The sequence below is a fragment of the Podarcis erhardii genome, assembly GCF_964252035.2.
Source record: "Podarcis erhardii genome assembly, chromosome: 8".
Taxonomy (NCBI): domain Eukaryota; kingdom Metazoa; phylum Chordata; class Lepidosauria; order Squamata; family Lacertidae; genus Podarcis; species Podarcis erhardii.
The window spans coordinates 88,953,260-88,967,754 of record NC_138499.1 but is presented as its reverse complement, the minus strand read 5'-3'; the positions used below and the strand labels follow the sequence as shown (position 1 = coordinate 88,967,754).

The 14,495-nt window shown below is 47.5% G+C and overlaps 1 protein-coding gene across 2 annotated transcripts in view; it reads left to right on the top strand.

The window, feature by feature from the left end:
- The first annotated feature begins 5,409 nt into the window (after nucleotides 1-5,409).
- Nucleotides 5,410-14,495, top strand: part of CYSTM1 (cysteine rich transmembrane module containing 1) — a 34,155-nt gene continuing 25,069 nt past the window's right edge. Inside the window, exon 1 of one of the 2 annotated variants that reach the window (XM_081872929.1) lies at nucleotides 5,410-5,571. The gene's annotated coding sequence lies outside the window, so the exon portion shown is untranslated. Of the gene's footprint in view, nucleotides 5,572-11,759; nucleotides 11,902-14,495 lie in introns of those variants that run through there. The other variant, XM_081872930.1, reaches the window with a different exon arrangement.

Genomic DNA, 14,495 nt, shown 5'->3' with positions numbered 1-14,495 from the left:
GTTAGCTGAGTTTCCCTAATCGCAGCTGAAATCCAAGAACTGCTGCTTAATTTTCTTTTTTCTAAAAACAGTGATTTTGAGGACCCAATGGTGTAAGAATAGAAAAATGTGGTGGCAATATAAAAAGAAATAAGAGGCATGAACTTTAAGTATCCAGGCTAGCAATAACTGCATTGTCTTTCTTATGAGTCCACAAATATTCCTGCTCAACAGATTTGCTGCCTGCATGTAGGACAATGTTTTCCAAACTTCTGATAACTGAGATGCATCTTTTTACCACTCAATTTAGGGTTGTTGCCAGTTAAGAAACTGTATTGCACAATGCAATCAGGCTGAGCTCTCCCCAAAAGCAACTTCCACTTTTGGTTTTAAAAGCCATCCATTTACGATTGATTTACATACCGTGGTACAGCCTTCTCTTTTCTTTGCAGGTTGAACTAGAGAGGGCACTGCCACCTTGTGGCCATTTCCTCTCTCCACAACCACCTGAAAGCAAGCAGAAAAAAATGGGAGCGCTTTGGGAGAGTGCATAGTCCTGTCTAACAATGTTGTAATATAATGAAGCCTGGCAGTTGTAATCCATCAACATCTAGGGGCCTAAGGCGGAGAAAGGCTGATCTAAACTCTCATATCCCAGCTCAGTCACTGAGATCATCTGCAGGAGTGTTGCTGGTTGTCCTCTGAATTGGTGAGGCTCATTTGACATCAACACAAAACAGAGCCTTTTGTGTCATCACCCCAGTCTTGTGGAATGCTGTGCCAATAGAGATTTAGCAGGTGCCTTCTGTATGAACTTTTAAACACCTGCTGAAAACTTTTTTTATTCTGCCAGCTCCATGCAGGAAATTAAAAATGCATCTTTCCATAATAGTTCATTGGTGGTATCTCATTTTAAATTTGTAGTGTGTTTTTATTATGTATATAAATTATTGTAAGCCGCTTTGATATTTTTTATGATATAGCATTGCATAATTTTAAACATAAATGAATGAATGTTGGGGAAAGACCTCAAGCACTGATTTCTACCTGTTTTGCAAAAAGTAGTGCCTGGAAGTGGGCACACAAGCTAAATTTGAATCCAGCCAAGATGGAGGTGAAGCTACTGAGATATCCCAGTGGTCTTGGCATTATAAATTTGCCTGCTGCCATTGGCTGTGTGACCAGATGCAAAAGAGGGCCAAGATCCTGCACCTTCAATAGTTATCCAGAAGAGGAAATTTCTGCAGGTGCGGCTTGCAGAAGTTTGCAACACCCAAGATAGGAACAGGTTATCAAACAGCGTCTCAAGTGTTGTAGTCCCAAAGAATCCTTAGATTCTGTAATTTGAGCCCCAAATACCCACCCAAACGCTGCCTCCTGCACCTTTTTTCATGTTTTGGCAGTTTTCTTGTAACATTCTTTGATTAGAGGGAACTTGCTTGCTACTCGAACCATCTGTGCTGCAGAAATAAACACATCAACAGTCCAATGATGGGGGAGAAATATGATTCAGCTCCCATTTAATCTACCAAATCCAAACATTCCACAACAATACAAGAACTGAAAACACAGCCAGCCTTCAAGATTCAGGATGATCCAAACTTTGTGTTGCTGTTGTCACGGTCCGTAAGGAAGAAGCACCCACCTGATAGTTAACTCATTATCAGGAAAAGAAACACAACAGTTTCTGCAGTGCTCACACACACACTTTGAGCCTCTGCAGCTGTCCAGGTCTGGGCCCTATGAAGGAATTGCAGCAACCTCTTCCAGCTTATATACCCTTCTCTGACAGGTTGCATGCCCAGAACCTGAGACTCCTGCTGCACAGAAATTGCCACTGCTCTTCCCTTTTCAAGCCCCTCCTGGTTCTAAGAGACAGTGGTGCGGGGGGTGGGGGGAGATGGGGGATTTACTGACCCATCCTTCATCTGGCCCATCTTTTCTTCCTGCGCCACACCCTGCTGCAGGGCAGGAGTCGGGAGCAGGGCAGGAATAACTCAAAAGGTGTCAGTAAAGTTAACTCTTTATTCAAAGAAACAAACCAGCTCAGCCCTAGTGAGCACAGCAACTCTTCCCAATAGATCTTGCCCCAGTGAGGCAGCTGTGAGACTGAAGGTCCCCCGCCTTTCCACAGCTCCCTGTCTTCTCCTTCCCCTGGGTCCTTCCCACGCAGTCTGAGATTCCTGGCGCCTTGTCTGTCTCTGCTCTGCCCTCTTCATTCCTCTACAGGTTCTGGGAGACCAGCAGGAGGGCAGCTAGTCACAGCAGGAGTGGGAGACCCACTGGCTTCCTCACCAGCCCGACTCATTTCTGCCTTTTGGCTCCCCTCCTCTCCAGCCTCTGCCTCAGCCTCTGATCCTAACCTGCTCTCTGCCACAGATTGTTCCTGGTCACTAAGCCCTGTTACACTTCCGACACCTCCTCCCCTCAGTCTTCTCTCTCTGGCCACTCCTCAGGCTCTGAGTCTTCTTCCCTTGGGGGTTCCCCAGCTGGTGCCTCCCACCACTACACCCCACCCCTGCACACCTTTCTCTGCCTTGGTCTGCCCTGCCTCCCCCTCCTCAACTGGCTCCTGCCTTGTGGGTTACGCCACACCCCGTAAATCGCTGGTCCCCTCTAGTCACTCCCCTAGTCCTCTGCTTCAGGCTGATAGGCAGGGCAGCCTGTGTGAAGCACTTGCCCCTCCCTCCCTCCCTGCCACTGGGAGTCTCTTGCTCTCTCACCTTATGTCTCTGGGCAAGTGAGCCAAAGCCTTTGCGCATCTGCCACCTCTCTTTGACTCACCCAATCCCTACCCAGAGTGGCAGGGTGTTAAGTGTAATGGTTTTAACTGACACAGAAATGAACAACAGCTAAAGGTATATTGCAGAGGTTTAACGTGTGTGTTTTTTCCATGGGGCACTTGAAGCTCTTGCTAAGTTAATGATTAACTAACTGATTGTTGTTCTCTGAGTGTTGTAACCTTAGATCATGCGAGAGGTATTGGGTTGCAAAATCTCCATTTTGCAGGGAGTTGCCTTTGAGTCTTTATCTACCAGACTCAATGGAGTTAAGATGTAAAAGAAGCTATCCTTAAGGGAGAGCAAACAGTCTGTGGAGAGAGACCTTTGCTTATAGGTCTGTTTGGATTATTTCGTGTTTTGTAAGATGCTGAGCCTGATGCTGGACGGCACAAGATATTGTATGGATATTTTAGACGTATCATTTGATGTATTCTGTTTTATTTTAAAGAATTCTATCAGTAAAAGTTTGAATAATATTTTCATGGGTCTGGACAATGATTTATTCCAAAAGGAGTCAGTTCCTATGCTTCCAGTCACTTCAAATGGCACAATATGGCAACGCAGGTCAGGGGAAGGAGAGGAGGAAGTGACAGCTCTGGCCACTAGCATGCCTGCAGCCCCCCTCCCAGGTGCTGGCGGAGTGGGTGGGGTCCTCCCTGCTGTGCCATCCAGAAAGTAAGCAGGCAGAGGCAGCACCTCTGCCCATTCCCGCTGGGCAGTGCCATGGGGTCCAGCCCCCCTGCTTTACAGGGCTAACTGAGGACAGGGAGATTGGGAGCTCTCCAACTTGGGTGGCAGGACGTAGAAGAGGACAAGGCTTGTTCACTTTTCAAAGTTGCAGAAATCCCCTCTTCCTACACAACACTTTGTGCAGGAGATCCGCCTGCTTTTGTGCACGCACCCCCCCCCCGAGATTCAGAGCCTCATGCTCTACTGACTAGGGTCCCCAAAGCATGTTGTCAGCCCACAACCTGGACCTGGTGCCACCAGGCCCCCCTGCATGCCGAGAACCAAGTGTGGCATGCTCCGTGAACCTGGGCTGATTTGATTCCTACATTGCCCTACCCTCCAACATTTCTCTGATGAAAATAGGGACACCCTATTCTCCACCAGGGAGCTTCTTCTGCGTTTGATCCCAGTGCACACATAGACGTCATATACACATCAACACTGATCACCTTGAGCCAATGACAACCTCTCAGCCTCACCTACCTCACAGGGTTGTTGTAAGGAAAAAATGTTCAAGGGAAGGGATCATGTATTACACCTTCAACAGATAAATGGAATGAAATAAGAGTTTAGCTGTAAGCAAACTTGAGTCACTGTCAGGGAAATAGGCAGGATGAGATGATGATGATAATTAATGGAAACTGTGAGAAGGACCAATAAAATATCAGAGAGTAAATCTTATTGAACTCAGTTGGACTTAGTTCTGAGTAAAACTGCTCAGGATTGCAGTGTAAGGCTGCACAGTTACCTGGGAGTAAGCTCCATGGAATCCAGTGGGACTTACTTCTGAGTAGACATGTAAAGGCTTGCAGTGTAAGACTCCATTTACAACAAAGGAATCGATGCTCCCTGTGTTTCTTAGGAAATGGCTGGCTGCTGAAGCATTGCAATTAAAGAATTTAAAATGGATTGGTGAGCTTTTCCTTTCAAAATTATAGGAAGGACGTCCTATGCCAGGGTGACTGTTTCCTTCATTTGGTGCAGTTATTTTATTTTCAGGTTAAATGGACTCTGTTTTTGCACCCACACCCCTTTTAATTGTTCTCCAAGACATGGAGGTGAGGAAAAAGGAAAACTAGGAATCAAATCAGAAAGCAGGATGGCTTCTGGAATTCCGGGACTGTCCCTGGAAAATTGGGGCACTGCAGGGAGTTGGACTAGATGACCCTTGGGATCCCTTCAAACTCAATAATGCAGTGATTCTCAAGGGGTGTGGCAGGAGAGGACAGTGGCGTAGCGTGGGTTGTCAGCACCCGGGGCAAGGCAAGTAATTTGCGCCCCCTAACCCTGGATTTGCGCCCCCTAACCCTACCCCTAACCCCCAGATGTTGCGCCCGGTGCGGCCGGCCCCCCCCTGCACCCCCCACGCTACAGCCACTGGGAGAGGATGGCAAGTGTGGTGGGAAGGTTCAAGGATAATCCAAGAAACAGTTAAACATTTCAGGATATTATAGTATAGTATAAAATATTTTTATCTGCCGCATATGGGTGATAAAATGAGCTTGCTTGCCTCGAATTAAACCTAATATAAATGAGATCACCCCGCAAAAGCAAGTTCACAAGCTTCACTGAGTTTGTATAATACCTAAGAGGCTCGATTACAGTTATATTTTGGGAGTGATTCATGTTCTTATGTAGCTGCGTTGTTTTCTACTTTCTGGCTGTCCCATGATCGTGTTTTAAAGTTGTTGTGCTCTGAGTTATAAATCAAGCACTGTTCGAAGTCACTTCCTTTTGCTTTCCGATGGATTTCTTTGCAATGTATTGGCAAATCTGGCGCGGCGCGAGCGAGCAGCTTTTTTTCCAGAAAGCGAGGACCAGCTTTTTCTCATGAAAGCTCTTTTGCGCGTGCTCGCGGCGGCGGGCGCGCGCCTGGCGTGACGCAGCAGCAGCCCCCGCCCTCCTGGGCGGTCGGGTGACTTCGCGGCGGCGCGCCCAGGCTCTGCGGCTCTAGAGGCGCTGCTGCCCATCGCGCGCCCACTTGCCGTCGAGCGAAGCAGCAGCAGCAGCAGCAGCAGCAGCCCCCGGAGGCGGCGGCCGCGAGGAGAGCGGGCGGCGGACGAGCCTTTGCGCGGGGCAGGTATGGCGTCGGCGGGGATGCGCGGGGGGACCGGCCACGGGCGCGGCTGGCTGGCTGCTCGGCTCGGGGCGCGGCTCTTGGAGACCCTCGGCGTCCCCGGCCCTCGGGCTCCCCGGGCGGGCGCCGGGGGCGGCGGCGGCGGCGGCGGAGCCTCCTGGAGGGCAGCCGCGCTCCGCCAAGCCGAGGGTTGGACGGGGCTGGCGGGCTCCGGGGCGCCTTTTCGGGAAGGTGGGCGGGTTTGGGGTGGCGCGCCTTGGCGCCGGCCCGCGACGGGGAGGCGGACGCCGCCCCCTGCCCGAGCCGGGCGCCCCCAGACGGGCTCGCTTCTCGGGCCCCCTTTCCCGGCAGGCGCATCTCCTCTGGACTCGGGGTCCCTTGGGCTCAGCCGGGCGAGCCTGGCCCGCCCCCGCCTTTGTTCCTCCGGGGCTTCGGAGACGCTGGGAAGGGGGGCGAGGTGATTCCAAGCAGGCTGGCAGGTGGCTCCCTGAAATGCAGCTCTTAGCCAATGCTCGCCTTAAGCTGGGGGGTTTTTAAAGGGACGGGTGGGGAGAAAATCTGTCCCCACATTATAGCTCTGCTCTGAAGCTCCCTGGGTCATCTGGGCCTGGTCAAGCCCTCTCAGTCCTCATGCCCCCCCTGTATGGGAGTTTGGGTTGGGAGGGAGCAGGACTTGGAAACCTGTATGTTGCCCTGAGGTCTCTGGGTTGGAAAAAATGCATACAGTTTTCTTCAAACTAGACCTTTAACTGCAGCATATTAATGGATGTCTTGCTAACTTGGCAGTAGTAGGACGGTTTTTTTGTAGCAACAAATTAACATTTCAAGAATGTCTTAGAATCTACCGTAGGGAAGTCCATGCTGATCCCAATTCACTATCATGATTATATGACCTGTCTGAAAGTATGAAGCTTGTTGCAAATATGTAGCTATGTAGCCCATAGAATAGAGGCAGGTTCTTGTATTAAAGGCAATTTTGCATTTGCTCCTCTGTCTCCATTCCTTTTCTGGTATTGGGCTGTAGTTTGTTTATTTTTCCTCCCCACATGTTCTTGAAATTTATTTTATTTTATTTATATCCCACCTTTCTTCTGATGAGCTGAAGCACATAGTTCTCCCTCACCCCATTTTATCCTTGCACCAACCCTGTGAGGGAGCTTAGGCTGAGAGGTGGTCACCCAGTGAACGTCATGGCCAGTGAGGATTCAGAGCCTGGTCTCCCAGGCCCTAGGCTAGCACTCTCACCACAGCAGCACGCTGGCTCTCATTAGGCAGTTTCACATTAGCTTTGACGTCACATACAGTTTCTGATTGATCAAGATTGTCTGACACCTTCTTTCCCATTAACTCCTGAGTAAAGTTTCACTTCCTGAGTTTTCACCTGGTACGCAAAGGAAAACAATACCCTGCATACGTCATGGGCCATGTGAAAGATGCTCACTTGTTAAATAGAGTGTTTTAGGTGCTTCCATGGTTTGCAGTAATTGTGTGAGTAATCTATGAGTGCTCCAGTCCTGCCTCTCTTAACCCAGTTAAAGGTTTTTGTAGGCAGCTGCACTGAAACTTTTCCACTGTAATTGAGTCGAGATGCACATTGCTGGTTTGCATGATCACATGCCACAGTTGTCACACTGTGAACCTTCCCCTTCTGAAGGTGCAGAGTGCTTCCTCTTCCCTTCCTTCCAGTTTCTCCAGTTCATTTCAAAAAGTTTGTGCAGGAGACATTACTTAATTCCAACATTTATTGCCGTTTCGCTTTCTGTCTTGCTTTTTAGCCGTTTCGCTTTCTGTCTGGTTCACAGTAAGATAAAACAATCAAATCACAGCAGTTAAATAACACATTTAAAACCACATGGGATATGAAATAAGGCCATGGATAAAAATAGTAAATTCAGCAATAGATAAAATAGAACGGGATAGAACAGCAGGAGCAAAATAAAGCAAACCTACTATCCATGGGATTGCTTAGACAAATAGAAAGGTGTTCACTTGGTATTTGTGCAGTGGCTGCTGGTGCAATTGAGATATGTGGGTTTTTTTCCACCTTGGGCACCAAAATGTGCCCTGGTGACTTTCAGGATTGGAGCAAAAGTGTATGAAAGCAATATAAGTGCAGTATGGCTAGAGCCCTAGTTGGGCCTTCAACCATCATGTGGGGGTGGGGAGTGTGTAGGGGCATTGAGGTAGGGAGTGTGCTAGACCTGCCTTCAAAGTCCCCTCCCACCCCACCTGGAATAGGAGGGTCTGGGGGAGGCTGCTAGGTGTGTTTAGACTGTTGCGCTGATAAGGCAAGGGGTTTGCCAGGACATGAAGACTGAATTCATTTAGAATCCCCTTTTGCAAACCTTCCTGTTGAACGTGGGAAGGTCTCCTGGCATGGCTGCCCCAACCCATGTTTCCTTTGAACTGCCTGAAGAAGGTTTGGTTGTTTCGTAGTTTTATTTGGGTCGTCTTTCAGCTTACTCTTCAGAATCTCCTTAGCAATATGCTTATCTGCAGGTTGATAGCTGCTGAAATGACACAGAACCTGATCAGAAGTCTGATCAGAACTCTGATCAGATTACCACTGTAAGCAAGTGAGGTCATCTTATTTTCAGTAGAATTCTGAATGACTAAGAAGTTTCCTGTTTTGCACAAAACTAAAGATTGAGGCCCAGTGTGGAGGCAATATGAAATGCTTCCTGGAAAAGTGCAAAGGACACTGAGTTTGGAAACAGATAGGTAGCCGTGTTGGTCTGCCATGGTCAAAACAAAATAAAAAAATTCCTTCCAGTAGCACCTTAAAGACCAACTGAGTTAGTTCTAGGTATGAGCTTTCGTGTGCATGCACACTTCTTCAGATACACTGAAACAGAAGTCACCGGACCTTTCTATATAGTGAGAAGGTGGGGAGGGGTATTACTCAGAAGGGTGGTGGGAATGGGTGATTGGCAGATAGCTGCGATGAGCCTGTTGACGACTCTTAACGACTGCAATAGGTCTAACAGGAAAAAGCAAGGGGTGAGAAGGTGAAAAATGGCTTTGTCATGTATAATGAGATAAGAATCCAATGTCTTTATTCAAACCAGGTCTCTCCATAGTTTTAAGTTTGGTGATAAGTTGCAATTCAGCAGCTTCTCTTTCCAGTCTATTTCTGAAATTACAAAGGAATTTCAGAAATAGACTGGAAAGAGAAGCTGCTGAATTGCAACTTATCACCAAACTTAAAACTATGGAGAGACCTGGTTTGAATAAAGACATTGGATTCTTATCTCATTATACATGACAAAGCCATTTTTCACCTTCTCACCCCTTGCTTTTTCCTGTTAGACCTATTGCAGTCGTTAAGAGTCGTCAACAGGCTCATCGCAGCTATCTGCCAATCACCCATTCCCACCACCCTTCTGAGTAATACCCCTCCCCACCTTCTCACTATATAGAAAGGTCCGGTGACTTCTGTTTCAGTGTATCTGAAGAAGTGTGCATGCACACGAAAGCTCATACCTAGAACTAACTCAGTTGGTCTTTAAGGTGCTACTGGAAGGAATTTTTTTATTTTGTTTTGAGTTTGGAAAGTTCAGCCTCGGGAAATACTGTAAGAAGAAAAAGAATCTTGGCTGACTTGAAAAAGGAAAATGGCTGAGTGTTCATGATGGATATAGTTCTGTCTTCATGGCATAAGACTTCAAATATTAATGTGTGTGCAGGGATTGAATGATGCTGCCACCTATTCAACATAATATTTAACACTAATGTTATTTGTGACTCATGACTCTAATGGGCTTGAACAAATGACTTAGAACTTGCTTACTGTAACCTGAATTCCATAGGCCTTGTGGAACCCGTCCAGAGGCACAGCCCGTCTAGTCCAGCAGTGCTGGGGGTATTACCTGGTAATGTGGGGAATAGGGCTGGGCAACGTCAGCTTTTCAACATTGCGATGTATCACCAGCCCAACATCGTGATCTGGCAGTAATACACTGCAGTGTTGAAACAGAAAGTGGAACAAGCTGTATTGGCCATAAGCTGAGGTCAGCACAGCTTCTTCCTCCCACAGGATGCTGGGGTCAGAGGGAGTCAGCCGGGCTGTGGTAGCCAAGCGCAGAGTCTGTCAGGCTCTGTTTGCAAGGATGCCTCCACCTTTCTTGGCGGGGCAGGCAGAGAAAGAGAGGTAGCCTGCCCAACACACACCCCATGCCAAGGTGGTGGCAGATGAGACAAGCGCATGTGGGCTTGCCTCAGCCGCCACTGCCTTGGCACAGATGGGGGGAAAGTCTAACTGAGCCCTCCCCCATCTCTGCTTTGCTTGAGCTGGAGGTGAGGGGCTCTGTCAGACTTCTCCATTGAGGGGCAGGCAGCTGTGCACCCCTCAACAGAGGAATTTAAATGAGCTGCCTGCCCTGCACGGCTGATGTAGCTTGTTCTTCCCTCACCGGTAGGAGGGCCAGAGTGAAGTGTCCGTTTCACCCGGTGGTATATTGCAAGTGAAACAGCCATTGCTCTTGAGTCCCTCTGCCTCCAGCACCCGGCTGCAGCTTGTTTCTGCTTCGGTGTGCTGGACACTGGTGGCAGAGGAACTCAGTAGCAGTGGTAGCACTGTCCCTTGCAATGTACTGCCGCGTGAAACTGCCATTGCGGTCTGGCCCTCGTACCAATGAACAGTACTGATACATCGCCCAGGCCTAGTTGTGAAGCCTAGGCTTAGGTTTCAGATCCTGGATTATTCTTTCTAATCAGAGTTTAAACAAACCATAGTTCCTAAATTCAGACATCAACTGGGAACTGTTGTTGGCTACATTCCTTCATGGTTAACCTTCCAGGGATCTCCTGATGCTAGGGAAGATCTAATGTGAAAGCGACTTTAGCAATGGATGCTGCTCTTACTGTTGTACAGTAGGCTACACTGGGTATTGATATCTGCCTCTCTGTGCAGGCAAGCAAGCAAGCAGGCAGTATCACAGTGCAATGGCCTATTTGAGCCCTGCAAAAGCACTCAAGCAGGTCTGGTGAGGGGCATGGCCTGGTGTGGGTCCAGCGGGCTAGTAGCCATGCTTAAGCTATGCACTGAAGGTTCCCATCCCTGGTCTAGGCATGTAAGAAATGGCAGTGAATTGGAGAAGTCCTGTGTTGTGGTTTCCCCTTAGCTCTGGCTTAGACTCACTGCGTCTTTTCTCCTTAGAGCCTTTGTGAGGTTGGTTTCCCAACCAAGTTGACTTTCCCTCGCAGCCATTGATGTGTAATGGATGCCACAGGGGGATTAGGGTTGCGCCGTGGTCAAAGGCCTCCAGACAGGTGGCCATCCAGGGCTAGCCCCAATGCTTCCCCAGCAAGGTAACGGAGGACATTTTGGGCTTCCGCTCCCATCGTTGCTTACCACTGGCCATGCTGGCTGAGACTGGTGGGAGTGGTACTCCAGAACATCTGGTGGACACCAGGCTGATCTCCGGTGGGTTAGGGACAGAGGTGAAAGCTATTTCCTTCTTCTGCTGAATCTCTCAGCGACTTTTGATACCGTCAACCATGGTATCCTACTGGACCGTCTAGAAGGGCTGGGAGTTGGGGGCACTGTTATGTAGTGGTTCTGCTCCTTCCTCCTGCGTCGTGCCCAAAAAGTAGTGGGGGGGTGAGTGCATGGACCCCTGGGCACTCACTAGTGGGGTGCCTCAGGGCTCCATCCTCTCCCTCTTCATATAGATGCCTTTTAACATCTATATGAATCCGCTGGGAGAGATCATCAGGGAGGCTGGGTTTTCACCAATATGCAGATGATACCCAGCTCTACCTATCATTTAAATCAGAACCAGGAAGGCAGTGAATGTGGGTGTCTGGATGCTTTTTTGGGGGGGGGGTGGATGGTGGTCAACAGATTGAGGTTGAATCCCGACAAGACAGGCAGGTGGGGGGGATTCGCTGGTTCTGAATGGGGTAACTGTGCCCCTGGGAGTCATTTTGGAATCGCAGCTGTCCATAGTGTCAGTAGGGGAGTCCTTAACTTACGACACACCCAACTCAAATCCATCCCTCCCTCCCTCCAGAATATTCTGTTTAAACTCTTACCGGCCTGAACAGGTCAATTTCCTCTCTCTCCCCTGACCCCCATTTTCCTTGGGGGTGGGGGGCTTGTTTTCAAGCGACCTTTTAGCTCCATGTCTCAATTGCCCTAGTTCTCCTTCTTTTCAACTCCTTTCTCTCCTCCACACCATAGAGATAGGAAACGCCTATAGAAAACATTGGACAAATCTAGGATTTTAGTTTTCCCATGATTGGGTAGCTGCAAGTCTCTTCCTTGCCTCCCTGAAGACATAGATCGCAGCAGCGACGGTTGCTCCTATCTCTGACATTCCCTTGTATTAGGTAAGCCCTCAAGACTTTTCCTGTTGCACATTGACTCTGAAGTAACACGTCAGTGTGTGTAGCATTGTAGCCATTCCTCCTCTTTTTCTCCCAGTTTAGTTTCTGGCTGTCTTACACCTCTCTTGCTTCCTTTCCTATATTTTGTGCTTCTCCTCTCTTGCCTCATTCCCATTCCTTCCCCTCCCGCAGCCTGATCTTACGCATTGCTACTTGGAAGCAAGTCCTAGTATGTGGGACTGGTACTCAAGGAAGTCTGCATGGTAGCAGTGTGGGAACTGGGGGCGGGGGAGTTCACACTAAATTTTATATTGATTGTGATTATCATTCCACTTTGTCCTTTCACAGGGCTGCCTCTCCAATTTTCTGCTGTTAGAGCAGTGCTCTTGTCTTCCCTACAGAATAATAACAGGCATCTGGGATTCCTTGTGTTGTAGTTACCAAATGCCAAGAGAAGGGCACTCTGCATGTGCTTGGGTATAAACATGACCTGGATGCCTCCCTCTTTTCCACTAATGCTAGCAGGTGGTTAAAGGGAGCTAACAGGACACCACACCTTGGAAGCTCAAGAGGAAAACTGAGCAGAAATCCATACTTTCTAATGGGAATGGGGAATGCTTTCCATTGATAAAAAATGGTGTGGGAAAGACAATCTATTGCTGTTTAGAGGCACCACTTTTATTTTCATTCCAGTGGTTCTCAACCTGTGGGTCCCCAGATGTTGTTGGACTACAACTTCCATCATCCCTGAGCTCTGGCCTTGCTAGCTAGGGGTGATGGGAGTTGTAGTTCAACAACATCTGGGGACCCACAGGTTGAGAAAGGCTGGAACTTTAGGCCATGCTCATTGAGAATACCAGACACACCTGAGAAGGCAGCAGCGGGGCGTAGCACAGCAGCCGCCAAAAATAATTGCTGGCAACCAAGCCTAGTCACAGTTTGTCCAACTCTGTTTCTGCCAGGGGTTAGCAACTGGTCCAAATCAGGCCCTCAGAGGGGTGCTTCCTAGACACCCCCCCCCAAGTTAATGGTGAAATGTGGATGGATGGGGGAAATGGCACAGATGGAGCACAGCTGTGGATCTTGCCAGCTGGGAAATCTCACTGTGGTCTTGCTAGTCTCACCTGCCTGTGGAATGTCCTCTTGGAGGTTCTCCTTATTGAGTTCTCAATAGCATCTAAAACGCATCTCTTCACACAGGTTTTGGGTTTGTTTTTTTAAAGGTAAATTGCCTAGGATCTGAACCAGTGAAGGATGGTTTGAAAATAATAAAGTATGGCTCTGGCAAAACTAGTTTTTTAGTTGAGGCAATACCTGAATCCCGCTGTTGTATAAAGCAGGGTGACTTAGTTTCAGTTCAAATTAAATGGGGCAGGCAATGCTGGGATCCAGTGGCTGCTGAATTAAGTGGCAGCGTCTTTCCACAGCACTAACGTCAGTAACAAAAATTCCTATGAGGTTATTAGGGAAGATATGGCTTGTGGAGAGCACTTCTTCCTGGAATGCGTTTTGGTCAATGGAGATGCTACTCCCGTAAGTTGCTAAATGTAATACGTGTGTAGGAGAGTCAGTGGTTGCGCTTAAGCTACTCAGTTGCAACACGTTTTAAGGAAATAAAACACGGAGAGATAAAAGTAACTCAGAACGACATAAGGATACTGTACAAGCATTTCTGTTCTTCAGCTTTTAATTTGATAAGGAAGGGAGGTAGAAATTTTAAGTACAGTGGTGCCTCGCAAGACAAAAAGAATCCGTTCCCCGAGTCTCTTCGTCTAGCGGTTTTCTCGTCTTGCGAAGCAAGCCCATTGACAGCTTAGCAGATTAGCGGATAAGCAGATAAGCGGCTTAGTGGATTAGAAAAAGGGGGGAGGGGAAAAAACCCGCAGGAACTCGCAAGACATTTTCGTCTTGCGAAGCAAGCCCATAGGAAATTCGTTTTGCGAAGCACCTCCAAAACAGAAAACTCTTTCGTCTAGCGAGTTTTCCGTCTTGCGAGGCATTCGTCTTGCGGGGCACCACTGTATGTGTAGAGAGCAGCCCTGACAATGGGCCATTCACAAAGCAGCAAATGGTCTGTACATTTTATGACAGCTTGGTAGTGTTCACAGCAGGGTGGATAAAAATCAGTGATTTAAAAAATATATATATATTTTAAAAATGGATTTTATAAATTTATATTGGATTTTTACAATAAAATGCTTTTGGAGGAAAAATCTTTCTAAAGATAGTTTTCTATTTAAGTTACATTATAGTCCAAAGGCTATTCATCAGGAAATAAGGATTTGTTTTAAGTTTTTCATGTGTGCTAAAACACAGTCTTAAGTTTTTTTTAAAAAACCCGTTTAACCACATCAGTTAACAAACATGGATGCATATGCTATAATGTTATTGTTTTAGTTAAATAAATTGATTAAATTGTTATTAAGGAAATGATTATTTTTCCCCTTCCAATAAAGTACAGCAGAAACAGTTAACTTTTTAAACTCACAATAATTTCATAATTACCTGTCTGTGTATTTCTAACAGTATAACCAAATCTGTAATTTTTGATAAAACTGTAAAAACTACTTTGAAAATTTATTATTCCTGAAATTTTA